The sequence below is a fragment of the Scyliorhinus torazame genome, chromosome 8, assembly GCF_047496885.1.
Source record: "Scyliorhinus torazame isolate Kashiwa2021f chromosome 8, sScyTor2.1, whole genome shotgun sequence".
In the NCBI taxonomy this organism is placed as follows: Eukaryota; Metazoa; Chordata; class Chondrichthyes; order Carcharhiniformes; family Scyliorhinidae; genus Scyliorhinus; species Scyliorhinus torazame.
This window is the reverse complement of record NC_092714.1, coordinates 209,857,827-209,874,231: the sequence shown is the minus strand read 5'-3', so window position 1 is coordinate 209,874,231 and position 16,405 is coordinate 209,857,827. Positions and strand designations below refer to the sequence as shown.

The window sequence follows — 16,405 nt, the reverse complement described above, 5'->3', positions numbered from 1 at the left end:
GCAAGACATTTGGCTGCTAGAAATTATAGAAGTTTTCTTCCACTTATTAGAAATCAATATGTATGCCTGGAGGTCACGCGCACACAAAAATGTCGCCAATTGTAGCCCAAAATTAAGAATGCAATGTATTCACATATTAAGTAAAACATCTCACCTGAACTTCTGTCCCAGGTTTAAGAGTTTGCTGATGAGGGGATTTCTGTGGGAAATAAAGATACAACTTTTGACTAATACTATTAAACTAAACGATGAACTTAAGAGATGAGAAACCCAAGTTTCAAAAAAAAAAAAGTTAAAATGCCTTAGCCTCTAGGGAAATTTAAATGTGCCATAACAAATCAAAATTACAATCAGAGAGAACACTGATCAACAGCCATTGAACTGCAGGCATGTAAGATTAATGAATCAAGTTTGACTATTGTCTGTTGGACAGAGACATAAAGTACATCTTCACATAACAACAAAACTGCTCTACGCTTCAAATATAGGATAAACATTAGGATATTTTAAAGATCTAGCCTGTAAGATATAGCGTTGGTACCCACTCCCACTATCATCTATAGTTGTGTTTCAATACATTAACTAGCAAGTACACCTATCTCACCAATGGTTCATTCAAGAGTATACACAAATTCAAATAGTGGTCAATTGTAGCTCAGGCAATTGCTCATTGGAAACACACTTCAAGGTCCCAATGTGGTGCATTGTTTTTATAATAGAGCTTGGAGAAATGCAACAAATGGTTTTATTTGGCTGAAATGAAAGGACACCACTTGAGGCAAAGCTATGGCAAAAAAGGTTTAGAGTTGCAGGAAGAAAGTAGCCGACATCACTATCAAAGATACAGTGGTGCAAACAGGTATATCCCTACTACATGGTTTTCACGAAACGGAAATTTTGAGCGACAAATTTTAAGGTTTTTTTTTTGAGCATATAACTAGTGGAATAGGTAAATGGGAAGCAGTAGATTTATTACAAAAATGTGGTAGGGTGCTCTTTCAGAGGGTCGGTGCAGACTTGATGGGCCAAATGACCTCCATCTGCACTGTAGGGATTCTTCTATGGAGTGTACTTGGATTTCCAAAAATGTATTTTATAAAGTATCACACAAACAGCAAGCATACAAAATAAGGGTTCATGGAGCTGGAGGCTTTATATATTTGCACAGATGGTGCATTGGTTAACAGGCAAGAAGCAGAAAGTAGGAATGAATAGGATATTTTAAAGTTGAAAGTCTGTAATTAGTGGAGTGCAGCACAGATCAGTTCTGGGGCTTCGGCTATTTACAATCTATATCAATTACTCAGTCTCAAGTTTGATGATAAAAAGGCTTGAATTTTGTACATTTGGCTGCTCAGAGACTTGGGTGTACTCATACAATGAGCAAAGTTAGCATGCAGGTACAGCAAGGAATTAGGGTGGTAAATGGCATGTTGTTGCAAGTGATTGGTCTGATGAAACTGGTGAAAAGGTTACTGACTTAAATTTAACTCTCCTTTCTGCACAGACCCTGTCGGGCCCATGTATTTCCAGCATTTTGTTTTTATATTACCAAGACCAGGCTCGGGAACTAATTTCATAACGAAAAACAGAGAGAAGAGCGAAATGTTGGGATGACAAGCATAATTTAATCACACTGAAATTTAAAAACACTTGGTGAAATGGATATTTAACAATGTTCATTTCCAACCCCCATAAACTGCTTCATTTGGATGTAGTGCGAGACTTCTTTTGGGAATCATGGAAGGAGTTAAAAAACTCTCTGGCCAAGATATGCTCTCTTTGTAGCCAAATCTTAACATTTGGAATGTACCAGAATTACTTCACATAGCAAGCATGTAAATGTTATGGAAGTCATATTTACAAAGGCAGATTTAATTCTAATTCATCAAACAATCTAGTTCACTTGTCACCACAAACAGAAAACAGGTCCCTAAAATTGCATTCCCATAAACATTGTCTCAAAGGCAGGTCATAAAACTATGCCAATTTAGATGTACGCCAATATTTATCAGTATAAAATGCTGAGCCAGATTTAGATCTGTAAACAGCTACTCGCACACATTAGGAGATGCATAGATAGGCATGCAGACTTAGATGCACCAGCGGAGTTGTTCAGTGGTACAAATAGAATTGAACAAAATCAGAACCAGTGTATTCAAATATTATGCCCAGATTATTAATTAGGTTTTAGTACCAATATGTAAAGCTCAAAAGCTACATTTTTCTTAAAGAAAATACAGCAGGTTACTTATTAACTAATGTGTAATTTCATCAAGCTACAGCTAGTCACATACAAGGACAAACTTAAATAAAAGATGGTTCCATCTGATAAACTAGTATTCCAGTCGACACCCATGAATTTTCTTCCAAGTCCCATCACCAACACGACCAAGTTTAAACTTCTAGTAAGGAACAAACCTATGCAATTAATGACAATCACTTATTTCCCTAGCTGTCAACATTATGTATGGGCCATTCTTTCTCAATCATTTATCCAGTATCATATTTTGCAATCAACCAGAACAAGCGATATTTTCAAATGAAGTTCGGTCTTCGGTTTCATTTCATATTTAATTTTTCTTAAAAGAACGCTCTGTCTTATTTGTATTGCCTGGCACTTCAAGCACAAAACTCTTTTGAGGAGTTGATGTTCATTCCAGAGTCAAGTAGCCGGTTTAAATTTCAAATAATGCTTGGCAGTTAACAGTCACCATCAACTACTACATCCTCACAGGCAACGTCTCTACCAAAGTCCACTTGCGAACCAATCAGCACTCTTCTAGTACAGTTGTAAAGTTGTTTCCCCTGACAATGGTATTCATGTGATTGCCCCAATGAGTCCAAGATGAAAAGCTTCAATAAAATGTATTTTTCAGAAAAGTACTACGTGTGGACAATTGTTGAGAAGATTGATTGCTATACCTTTTGTCGTTTAAAACACTGCATCATAGCACAATGATATACAAGAAGTTTAATTGAAAGTGAAAGTCAAATTTAAATTTGAAAGTTAAATACAGACTATTCTGCACCCGTTATGACAGTGTGGTCAACTCAACAAGCTGTCTTTTAGGCCGCCCTATTCCTCAAGGTGCCGTTAACATTTTGTTATTTCCTATTCCCTCTCGCAATGTGGGCAACTTTAAATTGTCTGTTATTCCCATATCATTCCCATTCACATCGGTGCAAGGGATGGAACTCTTCATCTTAAAGATAAATGTATTTCTTTTGGGTAAAATATCACTTGGCATTATGAATGGAATTATACCACAAGAGCCTGAGGCTTGAAAATTATAGTTAGACACAACAGCATTACTGGTGAGTGAGGAAGTATTCGGTCACAGCTTGCCAAAGCTATAAAAGTAACTTGATCAAGTAGAATGTTACATCCTTCCTTCACAGTTAAAAGCCAACCCCCCCCATAAAAATCACAATTTTATGCTGCAAGATGGGTGACAGAGATTTGGGGGGGGGGGGGGCAGAATGGAAGAACTTTAGTAGAAAATTACATGTCCCAGAGAAGTTATGCAACTAGCATATTGATGTACAACATGCTGAAGCATAGTAGCATGGCTTCCACCTACTTTTGAGTTCTACTTAATAGCCATTTAGGAAAAGTCATATGTGGCTGCTCTTGCTCACCTCACATGAGATAAGGCTTGATGCAGTCACTTGTCCATTGTGACATGTGGTAAGAAAAATGGAGGAACAAAATTAGCTCATTCGTTTCAATTCAATGTACTCAATAATGCCACCACCAGTTTTGCAAGGGAACTGCAAGGAAAGTAAAGATGAAAATATCTAACTAAAACCATAAACAATCACTATTCTGATATTCCACAGCAAAACTTTGTGAGTGAACATTCTTTAATTGAAGAGTGGAGTAGAATGAGAGCGCATACCAACTCTCTCACTTCCACAAAACTTTGGAGATCTCGAAACTAGCAAACATTCTGCTAGCACAAAAGCAGGACCATTTACTTATAAGGACACTGGCTTTATCTAGAACAGCACAATTTGCACTGCCATCCCTCAATACTAAAAATTGATGTGCGGGAATATTTGAAAGTTGCATTGCTTTGTTGAGGTAATTATTTGAAAAACGTTAGAAAGGGTACAGGAGAATGGAATTACCGGTGAGGGAATTGGTTCCTCAGTGGAATGCAGTCAGAGCCATTCCTGTGTCACCACAAGCAGCTCGGTTGTACAGGAGAGGAGGAAGAAGAAAGGAAGAGCAATAATGATAGGGCAGTAATGGGCAGTCTAGGCTAGTGATTGGGCCGTGTGAGTGGCCCACTATCATGTCCGTGGGCCACGAGTGAAATTAGGCATTTGCATTAGCCACAACCCCATGAATAAGACTAAGTACATTTAATACACTACCAGCTATAGAAGATGCTTAAACAAACATTCATATCGAAACACCAGTCAGAAAGCTCAGTTTTACTGAGTTAAGTTGCTTCAGCAATTTTCTGTGCACGTTCTGCTTGTGCTATTTTAGATGTAATTTTTAAAATGCGAGATTCAAATGAGCACATTTCAGAATCTTTGATTTCCTCAAGGATCCACCTTCTTCATTTAGATGCTCCTCCTTGGTGATATCCACAAGTCAGCTTGCACATGTACAGTGCCCTTGTCATAGAATTCCTACAGTGCAGGAAGCCATTCGACCCAACGAGTCTACACTGACCACCTGAAAGAACACCCTACCTAGGCCCACTCCCCCACCCAATGAGAAATACATTTTTCCAGCAAAACAGCAAAGATCAAAGCCACTGTCTGCAGGACATTCCCTATTCGCATCACTAACTGTTCTATGTTCTAACTCAGTTGCTTGTTCCTGGTCACAATCTCAGATCAAACTAGACTGTTCACCACCCATGCTGTTTGAGCACAAACAGATTCCAATAACACTTCCACCTCAATTAGTGCCTAGCTCCATCTCCGCCATTTACTGCTACAATCTTCATTCATGCTTTTGCCACCTCCATTTCCAAGCAATAGACTTCAGTTGATCAAAAATCATTACATAACCTGTTACATGTAATCTACCCCATGTTAAGTCACTCTCATCCCCTTCCTTATCGATATACGTTAACGCAAAGCTCAACTCTTTAAATTACAAATTATTTCCCCTCCATTAAGGATTCCTCAAAGACTTTGCCCCTCTAACACCAATTATGCAATAATTTTATCAGCCTTCACTATCCATTCTTCTGTCACCAATACTCTTCCTAATTTGAGTTTGAGCCATTAGTTGTTTCGGTCCCACTCTCCAATTCATTCCCTCTATTATTAAGATAGATTCTTTCTTAAAACTTATTTCAAACCAAACTTTTAGTCACACTTCCTAATTACTTTGGCTATTTCCCTTAAATCACTGAAGGAGGGTGACATGTTGGCGAAGTGGTTAGTACTGCTGCCTCACAGCGCCGAGGACCTGGGTTTGATCCCGGGTCACTGTCCATGCTGAGCTTGCATATTCTCCCCATGTTTGTGTGCGTATCATCCCCACAATCCAAAACGATGTGCAGGCTAGGTGGATTGGCCCTGCTAAAATTGGGAAAAAAAGGAATTGGGTACTTTAAATTTAGAATCACTGAAGTAACTTGAGATTTTCTGGATATGTGATATTTGCAACATGCAAATTATAACAGTTTATCTGGTAATATTAACTAATTTACACATTGGACTGAAGTCGAGGTCAAACATTTAGGAATAAATAGAAAATACCTTGCCTAAGTAAACCAAATTACAACGTCACCCAGATGGCATTCAAACTGATAGCTGTAAATACAGAGAATCTTGGACTCCAATTGTTCGCAAAGAGTTTGCAAAATGACAAGCTGTGTAAAGACCAGAACAAAAGAACTATCACAAGAAGTCATGAATGAGCGAATGGCTTTTCTTTGCCTCAAAAAGCAGCTGCTGGAATTACCAATGTTTATTTGGAAGCATAAGTTACACCTTTTATCAATCTCAAAACTCCACATCACTATAACCAATTGCTAAAATGCATTGTTCTAACTCAATTACTTGCAGAATCAACGGACTGCAAGAAATTTTATTTCACAATATAGCTGTTGGCTTATGCTCACCAAATTTACACAATGTATGCATACTATCTATTTTTGCATTATGTGTATTAGAAATTGTTTTCTGAGTAATCCTCGTCAACAACTTACCATCCTTTTTAGGCCATTAGCAAAAATTTGAAGGAATGTTGCTAGCATAGTTAATTAAATTTGAATCAATATATTCCCAATTCCAAAACAATAATTCTAATGCAGAAGTCTATTAGAAAACTTTGATCAATTTCTCAAATTGATCAGGATTCAACCCAAGAAATTATGTTGGTAGACACTTTTGAACTATCTTAGCTAGAAAATTAATCTTTTTAGTCATGTATATATATATATATATATATATAAAATATATAAAAAAAATCACAAAACAAATTAAGTCTCAAAGGTTTACAGTTGGCAGTTATCTTACAATTTGTAACTATAGATATACAACTTCAATTTCCATTGGCATATTGACCAACCACAATTGGCCATATACAACCACAATTATGATTACTTCTGAACATCTAATACTTCCTTGTTACGTGACTGTTTTCTTGAAATTGAAATCCTTAGCCAAGGGGCCCAAACAATGAAATGCACATGATGCTAAGCTGCCTCTCGAACTTCCTAGATTGCACAGAAGGCAATATTGTGCACATCCGCAGATGATTCACAAGCCAGCAATGCATAAAGTTATAAAGTTTCTTTTATTTACTTTAAAAAGATAGAAAAGGCCAGAACAATAATCTCAAATTAACCTCATGTTTAGGAGGTGGAAGTCAAGAATAACAGCAATTAAACATTTTTGTCTCAGGAACAAAAGTAGTCGAACTTGTATGCCGTTTCATATAATAATGTCGAGGGATTTATAAAATAGCAAATAGAAAAAACAATTTTCTCAGCAAGAGCAGTTTGTTTACCCACCCTTAAATTAGACACCAATTGATACAACTGTTGTCCTTCAGAATTACTACTTTGCCTACGCATTCAAGGAATTTATTTTCTGCTAATACAATGGCAGATTCAGGAAAAATTAATTGCTCATGCACCACCCTTACAATAATTTAATGCATCAGGAAAGAAATGATTTACATACATATTAAAAGATTTTTTCATCTACAAGTAAATAAATATCAGCTTTAATGATCAGATCTGACCACTCAATTACAAAAAAGTCTTCTTCTACCCTTGACTACAGAAAATGTCTAGATATCCACTCTGAAAGGGAGTGCCAGAGAATTTTGTCCTAATTTCTATCATATCAGGCCAAAAACCCAGTGAAAATAGATGGTCAAGTCTGGGATGAGAGATGTGGGCATCACTGGATGGCTGGCCATCCCAAATTGCATTTAAGAGTCAACAACTTTGTTGTGGGTCTGGAGTCACATGTAGGCTACAACAGGCAAGGACAGAAATTTCCTTTCCCTAAAAAGGACATTAGTGATCCAGATGGGTTTTTACAAGTGACAATGCGTTTCACACACTCATTCGACTTGTAATTCCAGATTTTTTAAAAATTGAAATCAAATTTCACCATCTGCCATGGTGGGGATTCAAATCTGATCACCAGTGGATTACTCATTCAGTGACAATACCAGTTCGCCACGGTGTCCCCGATTGCCAATTCATATTATTGATCACTGGGTTGCACATTGAATCAGCTAATTACAGCGCCATTTTTCCAAAGGAAGTGTCTATGATGTGAGGTGAAACAATGACCCCAAAGTCAAAAATGCAGATGTTAACTTCTTTCATAGTACCCACTGTTTGATACTCAACGCCTTTCACACTTTCCCCAGCGGTTTTGAAATTACAATTCAACTAAATTTATCTTTTGATTCCACCATTCAGTTTGCTATTATTCTTTTACATCAGTTTAGATTATGTCTGCTATCCATGAGCTCACTGTCCTAACCTGCAAATCTGCAAAAACGCTAGGGACAATCATAACTGCAAAACAAGCCAACAAATAGTTTAGAACTTTTCTCTATGGTAATGGAGTCATTTGATCCCTTTTTGACAAGAAAACAAGGCAAGACAAACAAACTACATAGTGAAAGTACTTTGTTATTTGCAGGTCTAAATGAAAATTCTTAAGTATTAGTACTTCAACAAAACAAAATATTCAGGATACAACCATTGTGAATGTTAATTAGACAAATAAGAATTTAAACAACTTTATTTACTTTCCATTTGTCAGTACTATCATAAATATATGCAGTTTAATAGAACTTTAATTCATTAAAATACTTAAAAAAATTATTAAACTCATTAAAATTTACTTTTAAAGAAAATTAGTGAACCAGATGGATTTTTACAACAATTGTCATGGTTACCATTACAGAGACGAGTTTCAGATTCCAGATATATTAAATGAATTAAAATTCCTCCTGGAATCTGAACCAGCGTCCCTAATCTGGACCTCTGGGTTACTAGTCAAGTGACATTACCAGTACGCACCATCTCCCCGTTAGTGTTGCATAAACAAAAACTTTGTTTGATGGGTTTACTAAATGACGATACAGACATAGTGATCTGTACATCCACTAAAAGCAGCTGTACTAAATTTGACAAAGTCTAAGGCAACAGGATATGCTGTCACCATTCTTAATTAGGGTGCTCTTTCCAAGGGCTGTTGCAGGCTCGATGGGCTGAATTGCCTCCTTGTGCAGTGTGGGGATTCTATGACTCTTGCGTCTAAACCAATGTAATACTTCCAAACCTGAGTTTTTAAATCATATTGTCCCATCCTGGCTTGAAATTACAACTGCTTTATTCCCACAGTAGACAATTCAAGTAGCAACGAGTAAGAAATAAACAAAACTTTGCTTAAATTCCTGCTCTCACGTACTTGTCCAATGTATGTTCTGATTAGGGCTATGGCATTCGACTAAACTCAGTTTAAAATTAAATAACAGCATGACTTAGCTTCTAAACAATATGTTGCTTTATCATGAACTCATTTATAAATTAGGTGTTTCAGGTATTGGAACTGTCAGTCCATTGCAACTGCTACACCTTTCCCCCCAAAATTTGCAATACATAGTGGCTGTTTCTTAGAATACAGTGCAGGAGGCCATTCGGCCCATCGAGTCTGCACCGACCCACTTAAGCCCTCACTTCCACCGTAACCCAATAACCCCTCCTAACATTTGTTTTTGGTCACTAAGGGCAATTTATCATGGCCAATCCACCTAACCTGTCTTTGGACTGTGGGAGGAAACCGGAGCACCCAGAGGAAACCCCCGCACACAGGGAGAACGTGCAGACTTCGCACAGAGTGACCCAGCGGGGAATCGAACCTGGGACCCTGGCACTGCAAAGCTACAGTGCTATCTACTTGTGCTACCATGCTGCCCACATCAGTTATTACAGTTATCAGCTATTACATCAGTTTTTGCAATCACCACTTTTTCCACTATCCCGATCTACGCCTCAGTACATATCTAATTCATTTGATTCCACTGCAAGTTCCTTTCTCCAATTATTTTTCCCCCAAACACCATACAAATTGGATAAAGTTTCCTCTAACTTATATGCAACTGTCCCTCAAAGGTGCAATGATAGAAATACTAAGGAGACTGGCAAGACTGCTTAGTTACTCTTGGGCACCATCAACATATTTAAGAATCCACTATGGGTGTATCATAATCAAGGCCAACAGTCACACCGAGGCACTTTGCCTAGTTCACTGCATAATGATCAAGAGCAGGAGCATCAGCAAAGTACAATCTCATCCTTGCTAGACTTGTAAAAGCAGACACAAACTAAAATAATTTACTAGAAAATGATCAGCAATAGGACTCTGCTCCAGATAAGAGCTGGAAAATATTGGACAGTTAGGAAAACTAAAAGATACCCATGCGGCAGTTAGGAAAACTGCATTATTTGATTAACTTTATACAGCAGGGACTTCAGCCCTTAAAAGTACAAATCTACAGTGTACATTTCTTCTGTCACTGCATTCCGTGACATCTTTCCTTTAGTGAACAGTGATTTGGCTACTGTCAATCATTATACTTAAGGTCACAGAAGTTTTCAATCTCTAAGGGAACGTAAATCCACCTTAACCACATGCCCTGAAGCAACTAACTTTCACATTCAAAGTCTGAGCAAAATCAGTATGGCATACAACCACACAAATGCATAGAATTTTAAAAGGTGCAGAAGGACATAATGTTCATCACATTTCGACATAACTATTTATAAACAAAGCAAGAAAGTTTCCTGTTATTTGTATCAAATCAGAAATGCAAGGATATTGTAGAAAATTAAATATTAGATTCAATTAAAGCAGACTGCAAATTATGCAGTTACAAGATACAATACATTTCACCTGTAATAACTACTTCACAGGTAATTAGCTTTTACTGGCAATTTTTAAAACTTTAAATTGAATTAACAATACTGATTAGTTTTTTAATTGAATACTTCCACAAATTTTCAACTCTCCCAATAAAGAACTTGTAAACCAGTTATTTGCAACCTATACACATTGCAGACACCACTGTATATAAGTATTCACATTTTAATTTTCAGAATCTGAGCCTGTCAATTTCTTGGCTTAATTTAATTAATGTTAAAATACATTTAAACTGTTCAGACTTGGTATGATATTTTACATCCAAGAACTTAAAAGATATGTTGAATGAATTTTTCATATGGACAGTACAGCCAGTCTAACAAATCCAAGGTGTCCCAAAATTATATTCTACCAGAGATCTGTTCTAAATTTACAGATTATCACAGGCAATCTCTTAAAATTGACAAAGTCACTATCTAGATAAGCAATGCATCAACTGTTTGGTATCAAATTTTGCACATTTCAGAAGAACTCCCCCTTCTTTGATGTTGGAAATAGTATCACAGTACTTCCACCGTGTCACAAAAGCGAAAGGCAAAACCTCACCTTGTTAAGGTGAGTGATTTTTTGATTATTGCACAGTGCAGTATTGAATTTAGAGGTATAAGCACCATATAGAAACAGAGTTGTGTGAGAAATTGGTGTTTTACTTAAGAGTTACCAAGAAGTTAATATTTAGACCACCCACTTTTAACAAAACATTCTGCAATTAATGTACACTTTTAATTACCCAAGTCCTTGTGAAAATTAGAATTCACTTGAGAAGTTGAAATTTACTAGTCACAAGGTGAGAACATGATGCCAGGTTTGAATTTAATTTTAGGTTTTGAGGAAATCAATACATCAAAAAATATTTTTATGTGATTGCCTAAGTAACCACTGGGGGACTGACATGAATTCTCGCATTGGGCGAAAGTCCCCACTATGGCAATCTGATGCTTGAAAATCTCATGAAAAGTCAATCTGATCACATCATTGGCAGCATCAAATTAATCGTAAATTACAATGCTCTTGTTTTAACCAATATATGCTTTCTCCAAATAGTTCAGGAAAACAATTTTTAAAAATAAGGTACTAAAAATAGTTCTAGGAATTATGGCAAAATAAGCGGTGATAAATTTCATATTTAAAACTGATTATAGTGGCATACTGATAATGTTATAGCAGTAAAATTTATTCTGACAACAGAACGACAGCTTTCTTGCTATAGATTTGCATTATTTTGCCATCACTAACTGCAATCTGAAAACACATTAATCAGGGACATTACTGATAGTTCCAGGGAAAGGCAATGGTTAAAAGTAATGCATACATGGAATTTTAGAATTAGCTCTTCAGCCCCCCCAATGGTTCAGCTGGTAAAGCAGTATGACGGTGCCATACAGGCTAAAGGTTTGACGATAAATGTGTGCCAAGTTAGCTATTCTCCACCAGCCATTACAGCTATTAAAATTATTTCACCTTCAGCTGGTGGATGAGGAGAGGTGATAGAAACCCCAGTCAAATAACCCAAGTTCATTGTGAAAATAACCACTTGTGTAAACACTAAAGGTCCCCAAACCACCTAATATCATACTTCAAAAGAGGACAGGTGGAAAATAAGAGCCAATAAAACTCAATGAAGACCCACCTCTCATCATACATTTTCAGAGGGCAATTTCTCTACAATAAACTATACTGTAACAACTGGATTGGATTTGTTTATTGTCACGTATACCGAGGTACAGTGAAAAGTATTTTTCTGCGAGCAGCTCAACAGATTAAAAACATGAAAAGGAAATAAAGGAAAATACATAATAGGGCAACACAACATATACAATGTAACTACATAAACACTGGCATCGGATGAAGCATACAGGGTGTAGTGTTAATGAGGTCAGTCCATAAGAGGGTCATTTAGGAGTCTGGTGTCAGTGGGGAAGAAGCTGTTTTTGAAACACTGAGCTCACAATGCATTCATACTGAAGCAGCAAAGGAGGAAAATAAAATACAAAGATACTGTGGGCATCTGTACTAAAAATGAAACTTGTGCTAGAGACAAGTGTGGACCGGAGATTCATTGCAAAACCCTAGCATGTCTGCCCAGATAACATTTACACTGTTTTTGTCATTGAGAAGCAGTAGGATTTTGATTTTTGCTGTGAAAAAAGGTTTTGTATACATATATAGCAGTGGTGGTACAGATCCTGAGTTTCTGTGACAACATGCACTTTTACATGCATGTACTAGCCTGGAGTTATTGATGGTGATGGTAGAGGCTCCAACTTCCTTTCCACCACATGGCTGACCAATAATTTCTCCCAGTTTTGCCACCTGCCATTGGTGGATGTTGGAAAGATTTGCAGGTATATGATCAACCTGTCTGGCCACATTATGAACACACTTTTCTTGGCCATCAATTCTTGGGGTGATCCTCAAAGAGCTTTTGACCGAGGCAGGAATGCTTAGTTTAGATTTGCCCAAGCAATGTTACTGGATGCATGAATCTAAAAACAAATTCAGTTAAAGCCCAAATATTTAATCCTATTCAATACGATGGTGCCATCTGGACAATTTTACAGTAAAGAGTTCACCATTAGAAACACAACCTTCAGCCAAGTTGCATGATAGACAACAGGTATGATTACTCTGCCAACTATAACTAAATAGGAATCACAGAATCCCACTTGGCCAACTAATTTTTATGCTCACAATCACCTTCTAAAACACCCAACTCCAAACCATCATGATTCAAGTCATAGGTACTTTACTTGGACGATGCTACTCATCAACAGAACCAATTCCTTGGCTGAGTTGGCACCTCACTCCAAACAACTTGGATTAGCCATCCTTTAAGTAATGGCCAAATAGTTAACTTCATACTTACCACCAATGCACTTTGTTCACACTGGTTGTTTCAAAATGCATTTTGTTAAAAAAATTACGGGATTCATCAAATAATATGGATATGCCAATGGAAAGATATACTTGACAAAATAATTAAAGCAATTGTATTGCACATACATTATCCCAGCTTGCGTTTTGTATGTAACCCTAAATCTTCAGTCACCGCAGCCGGCCCCTACACTACAGGTGGCGCTGTACAGGGAGCGTCAGCATTTTTCTAATGGAGCACTTCTTTTACCAACAACTCCTAATCCTGCAACTGAAGCCTCAAAACTAGCCTCTGAAGAGCGCCTCCTGCTGCACCGAGTATTGATTTTCATTCTCTGCATGGCTGCACTACAACATGGGTGGGGACGGCTGTGTACGCAAGAAATTGAAAAAATGTTTTTCCATTAGCATATGGTACACAAATCAAGAACCACTCCAACTTAAAAGTTATTTAAAAAATACATTTTAACACGGACTAGAAAAACATTAAAGACATTTTACTTGATGCAAAACAATTCGAAATGCATTTTACTGCATTTCGGCGTCGTGGTTTGCAACACAATGGACCTGATAACAGTTGGGTCCCAATAAGGATTCTTCAAAGAACACGTGCCAAACATTTCTGCTTAAGCAATTACAAAACTGGGAATCCCTAAACCTATTCATGTCTGCAGTGGAGCAGTACTCGCGCCATTTTACAGCAACGTCACAGCCGGCAACCGGTCCAGAGGTGCACATTTTAACATTATCGCCATTAACTTATTCCATCCCCAGCATTATCAGCATCATAAAATATCCAGAACGGTCACCGAGTGGAGTTACTGTATGCGAATTAACAAATAAATTAAATCTCAGTTTCCATCCACCCCGTCTTGTCTAGGGCGTTTCTTGCTGTCTGGATTGGTTGAGCATGCTGTCTAAAGACCACAGAGCACTAGAAAAGGAATTGAGCAAATGTGTAAACAAATGTTCTATCAGGTTCACTACTGGTAGCACACCACCGAATAGCCGGCGACAATCCTTTATTTTACATTTTAGATATCCTAAGCTGCGACGATTTCGAAGGGGCTCGAAATCATCAAAACTAATTTACCAGTGGATCAAACAAACCCTGAAACGTAAAAAAAAAACTCTTCAGAGGGAGAAAAAATCCCCCAAATGCCTCGCTGTATCTAGCTGGACATTACTCTCAGGCAATATTGTATTCCGCGATTAGGAAAGGTAACACCAACATCGATTGGGTGACGACCCTATCACATATGCATCAAATCGATACATAGTAAATTATACTAATATCTGGGACCCACACTTAGCTTTGAAGAACAATGAACGCAAATGATCGACCACACTTGACGAAATGATGGGTCAGTGCAATTCCCCCTGGCAAATTTGTGCCTTTTGTCAAGATTCGGCGAAATGAGGGACAAAAAAATCCAGCCGTTCGTGTATTTTTCAAAAATCATGCAAATGGGAAACACATACAAAATAGGATAAAGCAATCGTTGCAGATGGATCTCTGTACCTTGGGTCGATGCATCTTTAGCAATCGGCACTTTATACATGCACAAAGATAAAGCAGAACTACTCGCATGCAACACACACACAATTTGTTCTAGGTTTTTTTTTTCCCACCCAGATATTCAAACGCAATTTTTTTCCTCCCTCCCCGATGAATTGTCCGTACAAGATCCTCGGTAGCGGAATCGGGGGGGGGGGGTTGCATAAAGAATAACGAAATGCTCTCACCTTTTTTTTGGGTTTTTTTCCCCCACCCCCCCCCCCCTCTCTCTTTTATTTTGGTTTAATTGTTCCGTTAAAGCGCGAGCCGCTCGCTCGCTCGGCCGGACCGGCAGCAGAGAGAGAGAGAGAGGGAAGAGCGCGAGCCGCAAACAAAGGGCCTCCTCCTGCTGCCGCTTCAATCTCCTCCTCACATCAAACCCCGAGCGGCGGCCGCGGCGGTGCTTCCAGCGCTGACTGAAAGAGGGAGCTCTTTATACAAAGAGGAGAGAGGGGGGAAGAGGAGGAGGAGGAGGGGGGGAAAAAAGACAACTGAAGGCCACCGAACAAGAACAGCTTCTGGAATAAAACAAGGTGGGCGGGGGTGGGAAGAGAGAGAGAGAGAGAGAGAGAAAAGAAAACAAAACTTCGACCGACCGAGCAAACTTTTTTTTTCTGAATCGAAAACTTTCTGAGGCGCGAACCCCGAAGGGAGGACGGGGGGGGGGAAAGAAGGGGGGCTCGGTGGTGAAAATTCTCAATGGCTTTCGGACAATAATTCACTGAGCCTTCCCTGGCCAAAATGGCGTCCGAGAAAGAACGGAAGTGACGTGTGTGCTTTATTTGCATAGGGACTATTGTCCAATAGAGAGCAGAGTTGAGCATTACTTTGAGGGCAATTCCCCCACACCTCGGGCTCCTGCCCACCCCCTGATATTCGCCCCACCTCTGCCAACATGGGTGGAAAAGGTGGCAGAGTGGCTGGAATAATAGGAATAGTTCATGTTGCATAATTTCTCCTCCCCCCCCCCCCCTTTCCTGGCTGTAGCCTCGCGAGAATTGGAGCAGGGCGTGAAAGAACAAGGGGTTCCCCGGAGCCACCGCGAGGGGCGCCATTCCTCACCCGCCCTTCTCACTGCTGGCCAGGCTGCGGCACTGCGCAGGTGCGAACTAGGGCATCTGGCGCCTCCATCTGCTCGGCGTGCACTCACAGACCTCAGCACACATATGTGCACACAACCTGATTCAGCATTTGGATGATCACTACGCCCCCGGCCTGCTCCAGCACTACTTTCTGAGATCCTGATGGGATGCCCTCCATTTTGTCACACCAGAAGTTGCAGTTGACAAAAGGGGGAAAAATGTTCATGGTCAAACCTCAGGATTTAGCTACTTTTATACATGTGACATCTTTCAGGGACTCATTGGCTCAGAGCTGTATAGTCACATGCTCAGACATCTCAAGTGAGATATGAAATGATTAATTGTACCTTCAACTCATGAAAATCCAATATTTGAATAGCTTGAAACGCATGGTTCTCATTAATGAATGGGAAGAAATTAGATTGTTCATTCGTTGCATATTTAGAGATCTTGCAATATA

At 38.7% G+C, this 16,405-nt stretch overlaps 1 protein-coding gene across 8 annotated transcripts in view; it reads right to left on the bottom strand.

Moving 5' to 3' along the window:
• The window catches only part of adnpb (activity-dependent neuroprotector homeobox b), a 30,868-nt gene extending 15,249 nt beyond the window's left edge, over positions 1–15,619 (bottom strand). For 2 of the 8 annotated variants that reach the window (XM_072514723.1, XM_072514727.1), the window contains exons 1-3: positions 15,052–15,619; positions 5,734–5,846; positions 155–199 (exon numbers count right to left, since the gene is read on the bottom strand). The gene's annotated coding sequence lies outside the window, so the exon portion shown is untranslated. Of the gene's footprint in view, positions 1–154; positions 202–5,733; positions 5,847–14,827; positions 14,847–15,051 lie in introns of those variants that run through there. The other 6 variants (XM_072514725.1, XM_072514728.1, XM_072514724.1 and 3 more) reach the window with 5 other exon arrangements.
• Positions 15,620–16,405: the final 786 nt, after the last annotated feature.